Genomic DNA, 17259 nt, shown 5'->3' with positions numbered 1-17259 from the left:
TGTATTATTATTACGTAAATTATATTGATGTAGATCTTTGTTCAAATGTGATTGCATTTAACTATATACGCATTACCTAAAGGTATATGGACTCGATTAAATACGTATTTTAATAGTTGTTGGGAAAAATATTAAGTATAAACTTTGCCTGTGATCACAGTCAAAAATCTAACTACGTAGTAATAAATGGAACAAGCTCACCGGATTCTCCAGTCTTCCATTGACTCTTTTCACACACTTAATCGATAGTGATACACTAAGATCTTAAACCCCTTCATAGATCCAGTCACTCCTAGCTCTCTATCCCAGTTATCTTTTTTTTTTTTTTGCGCAGTTCCTAAAACCCGACTCCCGCGCCATTTTTTCTTTTTTTTTTTTTTTTTTTTTTTTTTTTTTTATTTTTTTGCGCAATTCCTAAAAAGCGACTCCCGCGCGCCCGCCGATCTGCCGTCCCTTTCTTTTTTTTTTTTTTTTTTCTTTCTCTTCATCTAGTAACGTCATAGATTATCTCACCGAAGGGTAGATATTTCAATAATCAGATTTAGCCCATTATTCGAACTGAACTTTTCTTCAAATTCAATTTAATTATATGTTAATGTATTTTGGTATTTTCTATTAAATTGATTATCGAATTTATAAAACTTTAAAGACTCTCATAAACCTTATTAAACTGTGATGTATGCATCCTTTTTACACCTGATGATAAAAGGTAAACTATAATTTGGTTATATATAAGATATAATATATTTTTGTTTAATTTATTTAATTTTCTTGGGACATCCACTACACTTTGAAAACACATCAAAGGAGTTTCCCTTCTGTGTCAATATTTCATATATGGTAACGTCTTCTCTGTATACTATTGTGAACCTTGACTTTAAAGTTTGTTTATATTAAATAGCTCAGCTTTCGCAGCGGTCACCCAGAGGAACCCCTGTTTCTTTTCTATGTACTTATGGTATTAAACCTATTGTACTATAGTCGAACCGTCACAACTTCTAGATGGCGTATCAAAATAAAATATACACTAGTTTTTAAGTTAAAATTTCAGTAATACAACTATGAAAACAACATCCAATTAAGTGCAGTAGTTTTTGCGTGATTACGAAACAAATATACAGACAAACTGATAGACAAAAATTCTAAAAAATATTGTATTGTATTGACTTTTACTCGTATTGGTATTATTAAGTTTCTTTATACTATCAATTTTTCTAGTAGCATATGAAAATTTGTGAAGATGTATGGCTGTGTCTGTTTGTTACTGAAACCGATCAGCCTTTTAATTAAATATATTAAACGACTGTTTGGATTTCAATTAAATTAGGTACACGGATAGGCGTTTTTTTTAATGGGCAATGTTTTACTAATATGTTATTATTTTCAAACTTCACTATTTTCAAAATCCACGCGTCTGAAATTGCGAGGAAAAACTTACATAATAAAAGTATAATGTATCTCTTTTATGCAGGGACTTCTTAATGCGCTGAGTCGTAGAGGTGCTTAGTAACTATAAGCTCCAAATATAAATGTAAGTGCCACTCAAAAACCCCAACTCACTTTTCAATATTTACGTTTCATAAAGCGCTTTCTTCGCTGTTTTCAAGTGAACGGATTTTCACTTCAGCGTTATGCGCGCATTTTACACGGCTGTTAACCCGTCGAGTGTTGATTTTAACGCGACGAGTGTATATGAAATTTAAATTAGAAGGTTATCGGTAGGGTTAAGACGACAGCTACTCGACTCTACCCGACTTATGACTATTCATGACTCCTCAGACGGAAGCGTACAATGTTAGTTGTGAGCGAAACACTGTTGTGTTTTAAACAATTTTGTTTAGTAGCTTTTGTGTAATACGTTAAGTACACAATTAAGTATAGTTTATTTGAAAAAAGAGGAAGTTATATTTTCCTGTATTTTTTGTGTATATACGAGTACACAGTTATAATCACTAATTTTGAAATTATTCTAAAACTTATGTTACAATCGACAGAGTTTACAATGTTTACTGTGCAATTTTAATTTCGTTTCGATTTTAATAATTGTACTAAAATCTATTTATTATCAAATTAATTAGGGCTTTGTCTTTAAAAGAAATTTCAATCTTCTTATGCCTGTACTAGATAAGTGAGTTTTGTTTACGATCGGAACAATAACATTTAATCTGCGAGGCATTTAAAAAATTCAAATTATTGTTTACTTTTTGCTTGAAGTAAAGTGGAAATGAAAAAAATGACATGATTATTTTATTATATTTTTACGCTTTAAAATCACATTCGACCATACGTATGTTCATTTCATTTAGACGCATTCATTTACACGTTCAAGAGGTCGTTAATACAAAGGAAAGTTTTGCCTCACGGTAAAAAATGTTCCACGTCGATTTGTCGTCGCGATTTGTATGCAACGGCTGCGCCTGCGCCGATCGCTCAGCTGCAGTAAGGGACATGCTACACTATCCAATAATATCTTATATATTGGATATGATATAGCTTAATCTATTTATAAAACTACTAGCCGTATCACGCAGCGATCCGCGTGAATTAACATATAAAGTATCCTTTATGCAATATATCCTACCTATAATATAATAATATAGTGTACCAAAATGTACACAGTACTTTTTGCAAGAAAGGGTAACAAACATCCATCCATGCATTCTCAAACAGTTTCATTTATGATAGTTAATAATAGAATTAACCATTGACATCGTTATATTCATGTAATTACAATGCCATTTTTTGTCTCTAAATTTACACTTCGCTTAAATCTTGACACGAAGTTTGCAATAAAAATTTGTTGTTAAAAAGATTTTTTAATATCAATGAAAACAGCTTTACAAGTCAAAGGATTGATACAGAGAGTCTTATAAATTCTGCATCTTTTTATTGCGTAAACACTCATTTCATTTATTAAATAAAACCTTAAGATATATTTTATGCGTAGATATATAGAATACTGATAAAAAAACGAGTCTGTTAATTTGATAATTAGCTGAGAAAAAGATGACCAGTTTTTGAGGCTCGATGCTCTATCTATATAATCTAAGATATAGGTATATCTATACAGACACTTGAGTCCTCCAACTTTATCTAAGTTCGCACTATTGATGTACTTTTATTGTATAATTATAAATTTTAACTACCATATGTCTTCATTTTAAGATTACTTTTCGTTTATATCCTGTTATAATTTTCTAAAATATACACGATCCTGTATGTTTGGGAGTGTAATAAATCCTAACACATTATAAGGTAAGGAAATGCAGCTCATTATGCAAGCGACATACGGTCGCTGTATTTGACGATCGGACTATCGGTGTTTTGATATTTGTTTACGAGAGTTTCCGAGTAATAATATCCATAAATACCAAGTTAGTCGTGAACGATGCAATAGTGTATTTTAAATTGTTTACAGTGCTTTATCGACCTATCAAACTCCACTGATGGGGTGGGATATGAATCTTTAACGACAGTTTATTTTTGCTTTTCTTACATTGGTTTATAATGCTTTAATTTTTTCGTCACCTCCTACGATATCCGAAGGATAAAAATGAGTAATGACACAATGGTACCTAGATCCATCACATGATGTAACTTTGAAATAATCTCTTACGGATTCTCTTACTTCATACATTATTTAAGTTTGGGTTGATAATTTAAGTTTACTCATTAATTGCCAACTTAATATTATATATTTGCGTTTTAAATAAAGATTCTTTTGAAATATTTGTTTACATTGCAAAGTTTTAAAGTGCGTATTTCTTTGCAAAAAAAAAAAAAAACAGCGGCTTTAATCGTAAGAAAACCCTGTTGACAGATGTTTCACAAATATATAAGTTTAAAAATATTTTATTTCAGAACGCGCCATCGTGTGCCTATAAACAGTTTTTTTTTTAAAGAAAAATGGTAGCTTCTGATGTCACTACATCGATATTAAGCCAAGACGGGAATAAATCCTATCAATTGCGAAAGGAAATATGCATATTAAAATTAATTCAGAATTAAAAACTTAATCTCATAAAATAGCGTAATAAAAAAATAATAGAAAAATCCAATATTCCTTTACCAATGAACTTTCATGGACTATCAGCTTCCAGCAGCAGTATTTCCGAACCGATACTACATCGTAATTATCAAGAAAAAAGCATATTCCTTTTTAAAGGATTGAGAACACGTCTACAATTCCTTCAGTATTGCGAGTGCTCATGGGTGGCGGTATTATTATTAGGCGAGCTGCATACTCGTTTGCATCCTGTGTTATAAAAAAAGAGAATCATTACAGAATTTCTTTGTGCAGAAAATATACGAATGTATGTGAACATTTAAAATTCCAACGGCGCTTGACAAGTGATAAGTTTATTACCGTTATATTAGTTTAAATGGTTGCCGAAAACCGCATGACACGATGGTTTTAAATGTCACACATACAGAAAATGTTTAACGCATAAAATTGTTGGACATACACCAGAGTTTTATGTCACGAATACTAAGCTAAGGAAATACAAACCATTACGAGATCTCTATATATAGATGCGTTGTTCGTCCGTCGGTCACGTTCGTAGTCCATTAATACTTGTAATTAAGAACAAATGTTACGTATGAACTGACGGACAAAACCATATGAATACTTGTTTTATCTATATATAAGAAACATTGTTGTGGGTTCGATTCTTGCACAATAACAATATAGTTGCCTAGTTAATGCACCAAGTAATCTGTCAATATACACTTGAAACTATTGAGCTTAGGAATCTGAAAATTGTATTTGAAATACTAGTATCTACCTGCGATTTCGTCGACATTATATTAACAGAAAGACACAAATAAAAGGTAATATGTACTCTTCTACATTAAAAATACAACCTATGTATCCAATTGCTTTCAAATTTATCATATATGTTTTGTATAAAGTGAAATCGTTTACTACATTAATACTGTAATGTAAATTGTTAAAAGAAAGCACTCTAAGATGTAATTAAAATACATCTTTAGACAATTAATTTTATATATTGGTGATGTGGCACAAATAGTATGACAGGTTGCAACTCCACAAGTGGACAATGAGAATACTATAGTCATAAAAATAATGTAAGCCAAGTGTTAGCAATCCCATTAATAAATTAGGGTACCGAAGTTGAGATAATTCTTGTCAATAGGGTATTATAAATATGTTAAATAGATATAATAATAATTATAACAAATACCTACAATTATTTAAATAACTGTTTAATTGTTAAAAAGAAAAAAAAACTTAAATTGTCTAGGCGAAACAGTATACTCTGTTATGTCCATGGTACTGCTCATGTCTATAGACGACGGTTACCACTTTCCATCAGGTGTACCGTCAGCTTGTTTGCCATTCTAAGTTGTATAAAAAAAAAATAAGTCTAAAACAATCTGCAGTACTAATATTTATAATAATAGTGAAATAAATATTGAAGAAAATATTTTAAAAAATCCATATATCTAGCTTTACGCTGCTAAAAAAATTATTGTTTTGTAATTTTCGTCGCAAAAAATAACGACTTCAATTGTAAAAAAAAAAAAAAAAAACAACGAGAGTACACCCTATCCTTCCTATCGTAATGTCAAAGATATCGGTTAACATATACACAAAAAAAAATACAGCCGGATCGAGAACCATTCTCTTTTTTGAGGCCTTTTAAAAATTATTTCACCTGATCCTTCCAATGGCGTATAATTGGGAAAGCATTCGACCCAGATAGCTGAGAGAACAGACTACCTTTTGCCGAGTATATCTGTCAGCAATCTACGAATCCTGTCAGATTAAATTCTTATCAGAGCGTTTAATTTTAAAGGAAAGGACTGGCGGACTGCATTAATTTCGCATTCCTATTTAATTTCTTTCAAAAATTAATATAATAATAAAGTTTACACCATTATATTCTTCATGTCAGACCATGCATGGTGTAACATCTGATGTTTTGGCAGTTTTTACTGTACAAAAAAAAAATGTATTGAGTGAAATTGTAAGAATCCAAATAAATAAAAAAATATTAATACTTTTTTCACGATGATTTCTTCATCTATAAGTTATGTTTGATAGTATATCTGACTGTTGACGGATAGTGTTGCGGGTTTCAGTTCTCTTTAGCAAATTAGTCTAAATTAAATTGTGTCTGTTAACGAGACTCGGTGTAAAGTTGGAGGAATGATTTGAACGTGTAATATGTATTATTGATTAATTGGTGAGTTGTTCTTGCAAAATAAACTTATTATTAGTATTATTATGTTTTATAATCTGTTTCCATAGAATTTAATCAAAAGTTAATCGAGTTTAAATTATCACAGAAATATGTATATAAATGAAATTAGTAACAAATCGACTCATTTAATCGACTTCGAGCGATTAACCGATATTCGATTTGTACTACTATTGGACACTTGTTAATATTTTCATTAAGTGCTTAATTATTTTTGTGTTTTTTTTTCTATAGTTTTAGTTACCTAACACCTACACCACAGGTAGTATAATACAATACTAGTCATCTGTACTATTCTATTATGCGCAGAATACCTATAGACTAACAAAGTTTTACTACAAAATGAACTGTTGTTTATATTATACGATACGGAACCCTAAAACGAACTCGAATACAAACAATGTCCTCATTAATAATAATCAAACTAACTCGCCTGTTATAAAATAAAACACCGTGTGAACTGTAACCGGCATTGATGCTTTTAGCAGATGTTAAATCAGGGCCTTACCAAACATGTGCTCGGGCGTACGGCTTGCGACAATACTCTTTAAGTAGGCCATCAATCAATCAACTAATTAGTTTGTAACTATATTACCCCCTTACTTAAACGTTAATAAAATTTATTCGATAGCTAATTAATGATTTGAGAGTAAATGTCAAATTATCCATTAATTATCTAGAAGCGTGATTGTCATATAATTAGAAGTGAAAGTTCGTAATAATTTTAAATTGTTTTGATATATAAACGACGGTATGAATTTGAATTAAATTTCAAACATTAAATAGATAACATAATAGGACGCTTTTTATCCCAATTTATTTATTTCTTCTTTATTGCAGAATAAAACTTTGTATAAATAGCGAGCTTAACGCTATCCATATGGCATTCTCTACCAGCTAACCATTAGGTAAAAATAAAAAGCGTATGAAGGGTAGATGTGGTGAAAAATATGTGACATAATTATAGTAACATACTGAAGTAATAATACACAATAGTTGAGAAATGCTCTCACAAACATTACTCGTAATATAAAGGAGAATATCGTAAAATTATTTGTAATTTTTATTTTTTATTCATCGTATTATATATTTGAAAATGAATTTGGTGATGTTTGGATGTTTGCTACTCTAATAGCTGAATGGACTTGAATAAAATTTGGTACACAGATAGATTATATCCTTAATTAATATATAGGATAAATTCTTATACTAAATTAGACAAAAGCGCATGATACTGCTAGTTCAGAGGAAATACAAAAACGTTTTATAAATAATCTATTTTTAGATCATGTTTATAAAGCATCAGACAAATAATGTCACAGTCCAAATACGAGTAGTAGTAAAACAAAGAGTACAATGTGGAACTAAATGTTGCGTTTAACGGAACACATGGCTTAATTGTTAAAACTACAGTACTACATTGTATATATATTCAATAACAATATATTACGTCTGAATACTAATGAAAGATTCTCATACATATCTTTTAACAATCAAAGACCTTCAAATAGAAACATAATTTGGAGAAAAAGTATTTTACAAGCGCAATTTCGTTAACGCATAGACCTCGGCCGCGACAAGCTTTTAGATCACTTAAGAATATTAATATACTGGTTATAAATAATACATGTTTATGTATCATACTTCTACTGATGATACTAATTATATCGAACAGTTAAATTGAACACTTTTGTAGGTTGTTACTTGTAAGGTTTAAAAATCTACGAATTTTATGAATGTCTTAGTTTATTTTTTTAATTTTTCGTACATTATTACTTAGTTTTTTTTTTTTTATTGAGTGTCATTTGTATATCAATAAGCTATATTTTTGAAAATAGATTATGATAAAGATGTACCGTTTCGGTTTTGCTACGATTTTATTTTAAGAAAAAAAAAATTAATCCTGTGAACTGAAATATTTGTTTTCGTGTATTTCTTCTTGTTATTATTATTGGTGTAGTTACTGTTTCACTAACCGTTCGCACGTCATTCACTGTCTTTATTTCCTTCGGAAACGTAGAACGTCGGTATGTTCGGATGTGTCGTAAAAATAATATCCATTATTATAATTGGGGCGGCGGCGACGCCACACGTGCGGTTTCCAACTCGAAATAGTTTTATATGTTTTTCCACCGGATTCCCTAAACGGATTCCTTTGTCTACCTACGACTTTACAACAGGACGGAGAGAATTTTATATATAATAGAATATTAAATTAAAGTAAACGTATACTTATTTTATGCAAGTTTGAAAAATTTAAGTTTTATACCTAACTTATACTTCTTATACTGTAGTATTGTATGATATTTCTCCTGAAGACTATTTTAATGGATGTTTGTTCAAATAAGAAATAACATAATTATTTAAGGAATTTGCGCTTCCACAATTACCAACTCTCTAGTTTTTAAATTATTAATTGGATAAAATTATTTTCATATATAAAAGTTTGTAAGAAGACACTCTAGATGTCAATGATCTCTAAAGAAAGCTCAGTATGAGATATACGAAACTAAGATAAATTTTATCTTTATATACCAGTCAATCAGACAGTATGGCTTTTATTGATTCGTCTAGACCATGACATTAGGAATGTATACTCACTGTAATAATGTTTAATTGGCTACATTTTCACAAACGTATTATCAATGATTAAAGAATAGTTTATAAATGTACTTCTGTGTTTTTCTCATTAGAAATTACTCTTTTTTAGTAGTCGGGCGAAATTGGCGTGTAACAATTAAAGAACTCCTTTAATTAGTTGCCGACTCGCCTTATAAGCTGGTGAGGCGTCTCGCTTTTTACAGACAATACAATTAAATAGCAATTTTTCAGCTGATATTAATTGTGCCCTAAATATTCGTTTGGATATTAGAATACTTTGGTGTTTTTAAGATGTTCTTGTTGAAGTCGGCAAGAGTTTTGTGTTTGAAAGTAATTTTAATAAGATATTTATAATGAATTCTCAGAAATAGTATATGAACAATATATACATATATTTACCTTTAAAACTTTATATAAAAGTTGTCTGCTTGAACACCTCTGTCCCATTCATGTTTTCTGCCGTGAAGCAGGTATGACCGTGTTTTGGTTTGAAGGGTCCCACCCTATGCTTATGTTAATGAAATTACAGGGTACAGAGGCATAACACCTTAGTCCACAGCCATGGCAACGCATGAAGGATATCATGGGTGACGTAGTATACTTTGTTATGTCCATGGTACTGATATAGGCGACAGGTTACCACTTTCCGTCAGGTGAGCCGTCAGCTTATTTGTTATTCTAATTTTAATAAAAAAATCAAATGTTGAAATGTATACTACCGCATTGCTCGAATAAATCCAGTCCCTCTAGATAAGTGGTAATTGTATTTATCAATAGATATGTTATCGCTATCTCCTACATCAAGTAAAGTGAGTCTGGAACATCCGTTTTGCTCTTTTTCGAGCTTTCTTTAATTAAAACGTATCTTACAGTAATTTCGTTTTTCATTTGTTTAAGAGGCAGTGTATCCTGTGTACCAAATTTTATTCAAATCCGTTTATTTGTTTAATTGTCATTGAGTGACAAACTTTCAAACAACTTTACAACCTTTATAAATTTATAATATTAATGACATAGAGAATATTTCAATAAATACAAGAACAGATTCCATACAGCTTTATTCCATAATAGCTGATTCCCTAAATTGATCAACCCCTATCAATTGAGCGTTAAATATGTAAATAAGTTGGGCTAAAATAGCTGTATACTGACAGTGTTCTATGGTGTAGGGTGACATTCAAGCATTAAAAGTAAAGGAATTTTGTATAAATAAAAATTAACCGTTTCAGATATAGTTTTACTTTTCTATCATAACAGGCATAATGCTAAAAATGTAAGACAATACTTTAAAGGGAATGCTATGAAAATAAAATAAATGTTAGAAAATCAACATACATGCGATACAACTTTATACTTATTCATTTGCATTGTAGAAAACATATTGAAAAACTGACACAGACATTAGACATTAACTAATATATTATTTTTTATTTATCATTTTACACATGCAGTCAATATTTTCCATTTTTTCAGTGGCAGATTTAGCAGCAGGCTGAGTAGGCTAAAGTCTAGAGCGGCAAATTTGAAGCCAATTTTGATTGCGAATTACGATATTGAATTATAGAACTCAGTAGAAGCGGTAAAATTTACATACTCTACTGGGGGAAAAGATGTATATCCGCTACTGATTTTTTTTTTTATTAAATGTCACTGTTAACACAGTGATACTTAATACATACGTAAAATTTTAATAATATATCAACTTAACTTGATAAAAAATATTAAAGATTTTACGAAAAATTTTTTTTATCACAGTAGGCATTTAAGAATTCATTCACCATTTTCATCTAAATAAATTAAATATTACTCTTATTAAATCTATATAAGTTGAACCTAAATTTTTTAATATCTCTGTAGATTATTGATGCCCTTTAATTCCTCTTCCTTTCTTTGAAGAAGCAAAATAGATAAAATCATATCGGAAAAATTAGTTCAGAGTATGATATACCACAAAGCCGATATACCTAAAGAAGGTGAAAGCCCTTGAAAATAAAACACAATAAGTATTCTATTTTATTGTTATAACTGTTTGTATTCTGGAGTAAAAAACTATAAGTATTGTAAATTGTTTGTCACCCTACCGGTGTAACCGTATACTGTAAATGACTAGCAATTAGTTGCGTAGTTACGTATCGAGTTACAGTTTTGTCGAATCGAGTTGATAGTGGATAGAGATAGCAGGATAGATATGATGTTGTTGATTAGAAAAAAAATGTTTCTATAGATACCTCGATGATGATCACGGTCATTAAAAGCTTTAAAATACTCAGCCATAGAGAGAATGCTCGGAGTTTTTTTGCGTGATAGAATTCGCAAAAAGGATATCCGTAGGAGAACCAAAGTGACTAAAAAACCTTGAAGGATAAACAACCTGAAGTGGCAATGGGCTGATCACAGCTCGAAGAACTGCCAACCGAAGGGGAAGAAAGATTCTTAAGTGGAAACCTCCGTACAGGCACACCCAGTGTAGGATGACTCTCGACGATGGAGTGACGACCTAATGCATTGCAGGGAGCCACCTGCATGATAGCTTATGATCGTTCCTTATAGTCTATGAGGGAGGTCTATGTACAGCAGTGGACAAACAAGGACTGGTATGATGATGATGATGATGATGATAGATACTTCGATATTTACGTCATCAAAATCAAAATACGTAGAACATTATACAGTACAAGTAAATTTGGGATAATAAATTATTTCATGAATTATATTGCTGACTTAAAATACAACTAGATTCTCTTGACGAGATTTGTATACAATTTAAAAATCTTGTCTGCATCATGTTAAGAAATTCTCTCACAACTTCTATGTTCTGTGTGGTGCAGGCGATGAAAATTTCCCGCTGTGCAGCGGGCACCGGATTTTATAACAAGTTGTCGCTGCATTACGTACATTGCGATGCACGTAAATAAAATACAAAAATATGTCGTCTATTGCTCTATGGGTCATGTAGCATCGGCATAGATTAATGGACGTGGAGATTGCTTTTTTAAATTATTTTGGCGCCAAACTAATTTTGTATCTGCTGTCAGCCTACAATTTTGTATATTGTTTTTATTTGAATTTGATAAGTTGTTACCAGTAAAGTTTTCTGAATGCCTCCCAATTGAGTTAGATGGACTAATTTTGCGATCAAAGTTTTTAATGGCTGAAAATGAAATAGTTACCCTACTTACGCTAGTAACACTAGTGACGAATAATAGATAAGGATAAAGCATGTCAATTGGCCCATTGTGAGGAATTCATTAATAATTAATTACAATGGTTTCCGCGTGGAGGTCGACTTGATGTGGTATATTGCTCTTTCCTCTCATACTAATATTACCGCGTCGTACGTTTATATATAATACGCTTATATATATATCAGTGCTTTCCATATTGACATATTGAGCTAAACTGATATATATATATATTATAGAAAAAATATTTCTAAAGTATATATTTTTCGGGAAAATATTGAAAATCATTAGTAGAAATCACATTGCAAAGACATGATTTTGATTTTACTATGAATATCTTAGACATCTTCGTGTTGGCAACAATATAATAAGGAAGACACCAAAAGTTTCAGTGACAGAAAATTAATCTATCATAGGTGTGAATTAAATAGATTTAAGTACTAATCAATGATAAGGTGCATGTACGTCATAATAAAACGTTTTGTTAGGTCGATTTATCAACACTATTCATGGCGGGGATATAAATAAAATTGACATTATCAGCCAGTGATAACACGACCTCGATCAGTCATTCCGATATTGAAGTAGATATAGGTACCTATCTTGCGCAATACATATATTGCCATATATCTATCCAAAACTAGGTAAATTCTGCATACTATAGACAAGTTGGCACCTACTCTTATCTATTCTGTATTTAAAAGTAAGTAAATATGTTTTAAATGTGTACATTGTCTATGATTACAGATACTCTGTTGCATAATAATGTATAATCTCGTACTATCCTTTATGTATATAATAAACTAACTTCCATATACAGTATTTTAGCAATTCAAGTGTTTATTGTACACACATATATTACGTGTGTGTAAAAACCGCCGTGTGGCCCCAGCATAGAATAGGCTACCCCTTCTTTTCCCGTGGGTCTCGTAAGAGGCGACTAAGTGAGAGCCAGGGATGGGGAGCAGCGTCTCTCTTATAATATCTCCCTCACCTAACTGCGGTTGCCAATTCGTCTGCTAAGCGTGGCAATTACAGGCAAAATACCCCAAGGGGTATGCTTATGGTCAGCAGTAAATAGTTAAAGGCTGATATGATGATGATGATGTATAAAAGGAAATTTATGAATTTACTATGTTTGTCGTTTCAACAATTGTCGGAATTGTTTCGACTTAATTCGGAAGTTTTCTTTTTCTGAAGTCGAAACAATCATTGGAAACGACAAATATAGTAAGTTCATAAAATTTCCATTATACATACATAAATGTCGTTAAAAAATGAACCTAAGTTTTAAAAACAATTGAAATGTTTTGTCTCATTGTATTGTGCAAATTTCTCAATTTATGACAAAGCGATTAAACAGTCTAACATAAAAAATAGGTTATGAGAGATTTGAATATAAATAATTGTCATATAAAAAAAAAAGAAGCGGACAGGGTTTTAGCCTAAATCAAGTTCAATGAGTTTTTTTTTTTTGTGTGAATCGTATAATACAGTTTTTTAGAGTCAAGTTTATTTTTCTTCGACATACAAACCAAAATAATTGGGAGGCAAAAAAGGATGTATTTACATACGAAGCACCAGCAGATATATAGTTATATACCTCAAATTAGCATAAGGTTCAACGCCATTGTAATTATGGCCGCATACGAGTGAGGTTTTAAAATTAAAAGGACCTCGGAGCCTCTTCTTTTCGTGAGATATTTTTATAGAAAGAAATCCTGAGTTTAATTGTTGATATCCTTTTTCATGCAGTGTGATCAAATTTCTTAAAGTTTATAAAATAGTGCTGTAACTGCACTGTCAAAAATAGAAAAAGGAAGCAACTGATGAAGTCATTCCAAATACTATTTAGAAATCAAAATCAAAAAAGGAAATTGCATTGCAAATGACCATTTGCCAATAACCATATAATATTTGGTCATTTATATACATTCATTTTTTTTATAATCCTTCCATTCAATTCAGTAACATATTCAACCGAAAAGGTCTGACTCGACTGTATTAACGTACAATCAAATTAAATGAAATTTATTTGTCAGAAACATTATAGATAAGAAGTTGCATTTGTCAAGTTTACAAGATGTCCATTATGTTTCACCACATCAAATGCATGCAAATATTAATCACTGAATTTACATATATTTATTTAATTCTTTAACTACTTATTACAATTTATAATTTTAACAAAAACACAAAAATCACTACCTACTGGTATCAAGTGCATGCTTTGGATCATGCATAATATTTTATATGCACTAGTCAACAAAGCTATTATACAGTAAATAAGAATGATAGAAAAGTTATATGTCAAATGAAAATCAATAAAAATAAAATTAATAATAATTATATTATAATTAAACTTTCAACACTAAATTAATGAAAACAACGAGACCACAATATAACGATAAAACTTAACTTACGCTAAAGTGCTTTATTTTTGGTTATTACTAATAGGTATTGTGTTATTTATACGTTGTGGTTTTTTTAAATGAATATGTTATAAAATAATTATGGCATCAAGTAGGTATCAGTAATCTATGCAAGTATTTCCAGGAAGTATCTAGTTAGCGTATCGCAAAACTAAAGTTCCTAAGCCGGAAGTAGGTGTTCAAACACGAACATATTCGTCGTGGGAAATGACATCACTCAACTACATATTGTGTCCGTATAGCGCGATTACTTTCAATAATTTGGCAATATTATCTTTTAGATAGGGTGATCAAAGTAGGCAGGTAATTAGCAATTAATCAAAACCTGTTCCTTGTCTGACAAAGAGTTTCTTTCTTCGACGCTAAACATGCATTAGGTGTGTATATACGGGGTGTTTTACTGCCTATGGTTGTATTGTGTTATGTATGGTTTTTATGGCAATATTTAATGGAGTTTTTTGATTTAAGAAGTTATTGGAAAATTTAAAAGTAGTTCTTTATTTTTAATTTAGTGAAAAAAACTGATTTTAGCTGTGATTTGAAGTAAGGTGAATTAAAGCTCTTCCAACAAAAAACTACAGCAATCATAATAAAAAATACTAACAAATTAACATGAAATTAAACTCCATCGATTGAAAAAAAAGAATAAAAAAAAATTGTTGAGAATTTACGAAGAAATATAGCAAAATATATTTACACCTAAAACAATAGATTGAAATTTTGAAAAGTTCCTCGTTTCGTAATCGCTTAAAAATAACTATCGTGCAAACAAAATAACAATTATTTACTATTTTTAATAAAGAAGCAGTAGGCAATTCTGGTCAAGCTGAGTACCAATAAAATTAATCAACGCAAAAGCATCCCGCATAACAACTTGAAGTGAATTATCTTCGGCTTGATTTAAACGAATACAAATAAACGGAGATTTATTTTATTCAAGTCATATTTTTGCAAAACCGCGCATCTCTAAAGATGGCGCGTATGACATTTTAATTAATATTTTGTTTATGTTATTTTATGTATAAATTATTTATCAAGTACCAACAAAACTTATGCTTATGTAAGAAAAAAATTATAAATAGTACATGACTGAACTAATACTACCTATCAATAGTTATAAATGGCATCATAATATTTTTATTAAGTTTACTTGATAATCTTTTTTTTTATTTTACTTATAGAATATCTTACTTAACATAAAAATGTATAGCCGAAGGGATTTAAATAAAATTTAAAACTTAAATACTTTACCCATAGGATAAAATACTCTAAATTGTGTTCTCAACCATTACCTGTCCACTGCTGAACATAGTCCTCCCCTATAGACTTCCATAAGGAACAGCCTGAGCCGCCTGCTTCCGTTGTCTCCCTGAAATGCATTTAAGGTCGTTACTCCATCTAGTGTGAATCTACGAGTACATCTACTCTAGGTAGTCTAAGGAGTCTCTACTCAAAAACCTTTCTTCCAGTTTTGTATAAAACCACGCGGGAAAAGCTGTAAATAAAGCGAAATTGAAAAAATCTCCAAAAATATCAGTGACCACAGCTATTTTTGTGGCAAGAAAAGACTACAGCCATACCTACTATGACTGTGTCTGTATCTGTAATGTAAATATTTACGTTTCCAGATTCGAACGAGTCACTGTAGGTTAAAGCTATTTGCACATACCATGTTATATTGATATTTTTAACATTTATATTAAATACTAGATTTTGTTGCGATTTATTTTGTTTTTAATTTTATTTTGAATGAAAAGCCTAAATCTAACACGTCATGTGTCTAACTTTTAAACTGACGAAATACCATATAAACATTCAACCTAAATTCCTTTCTTATTCTTACCTATGCTATATAAGGAAACTATCTATAAAATTTCAAGATTCTAGATTCAGCGATTTTGGCTGTGGGTTCTTATATGAGTCAGTCAGAATTTTTTTATATAGACATATAGATATCAAGCTGTGATACGAGGTTTTTTCTATGTAATAAAATATTAGCTTTAATCATATATTAATTTAGGATATAGTCTGTTCATGAACTAAATTTTGTTTAAATCTGTTGAGCTACATAGACGTGAATACATGATTGATGCAAATATTTAAACATGTATAAAATTTTGTATTTATGGAATTTATATATGGAAATTTAATTTAATACACATTTTGCAATGCTCAAAGTCGTTCCGTGAATATTCTCTTTTGCATTTTTCAATCACGATTTCATAGCATTTACTGTAATTCTGCTGTTACAAAAATAGTGAATAGGAATGATTAATTCATAATTATAGAAAGTCTACATTTTGTATACCAACAAAAAAAAACAAGATGATGTGAGGAAAAGAAAGTAAGTGAAGAATCAAGAATCAGTTACTCCTCACAGAAGAGTTGTTAAACAAGTGAATCAACAAAATAATATTGGTGCAGCGTTTCATTTCATGCCGTCGTTCGTAATGACAATAACGAATTACGTCTTAAGTTTTAGTTAGTTTTAATTTAATTATCGACAGTCTTAATGAAACGATAATCTAATTTTGAAATTATCTCTCTAAATGAAATCAGTAAAAAGTATAAATATTGATTTAATGTGTCGATTTTTTATTTGTACTGCTATTGCACATCAGCACACTGTATTATGGTCAAGTCAATGACTTTGTTTTAATTTTCAATCTAAGTTTTATTAAAAAACCGATATTGATAGTATTCTGATTAAATGTCAGCGAGTTTTTGCTCTAAGTTTTCTTCCTTAAATTCTTCTCCATAAATCTTTCCGTCAAATGGAATTCAATATATTCGTACTCTCGGTTCCTCCGGCTACAA

At 30.4% G+C, this 17259-nt stretch overlaps 1 protein-coding gene and 1 long non-coding RNA gene across 3 annotated transcripts in view; both read left to right on the top strand.

Annotated features, from left to right (window-relative positions):
- The window catches only part of LOC113511818 (caskin-2), a 350084-nt gene that overhangs the window by 165231 nt on the left and 167594 nt on the right, over positions 1 to 17259 (top strand). The window lies entirely within an intron of this gene.
- LOC128201004 (uncharacterized) lies at positions 8936 to 13187 on the top strand. The gene is made up of 3 exons (XR_008253002.1): positions 8936 to 9008; positions 9358 to 9481; positions 10302 to 13187. It is a non-coding gene; the product is annotated as an uncharacterized LOC128201004 (long non-coding RNA).

This window comes from Galleria mellonella, unplaced genomic scaffold (assembly GCF_026898425.1).
Source record: "Galleria mellonella isolate WM207_F2 unplaced genomic scaffold, CSIRO_AGI_GalMel_v1 utg329, whole genome shotgun sequence".
Taxonomy (NCBI): domain Eukaryota; kingdom Metazoa; phylum Arthropoda; class Insecta; order Lepidoptera; family Pyralidae; genus Galleria; species Galleria mellonella.
The sequence above is the reverse complement of the archived record's forward strand: the minus strand, read 5'-3'. Positions and strand labels throughout refer to the sequence as shown.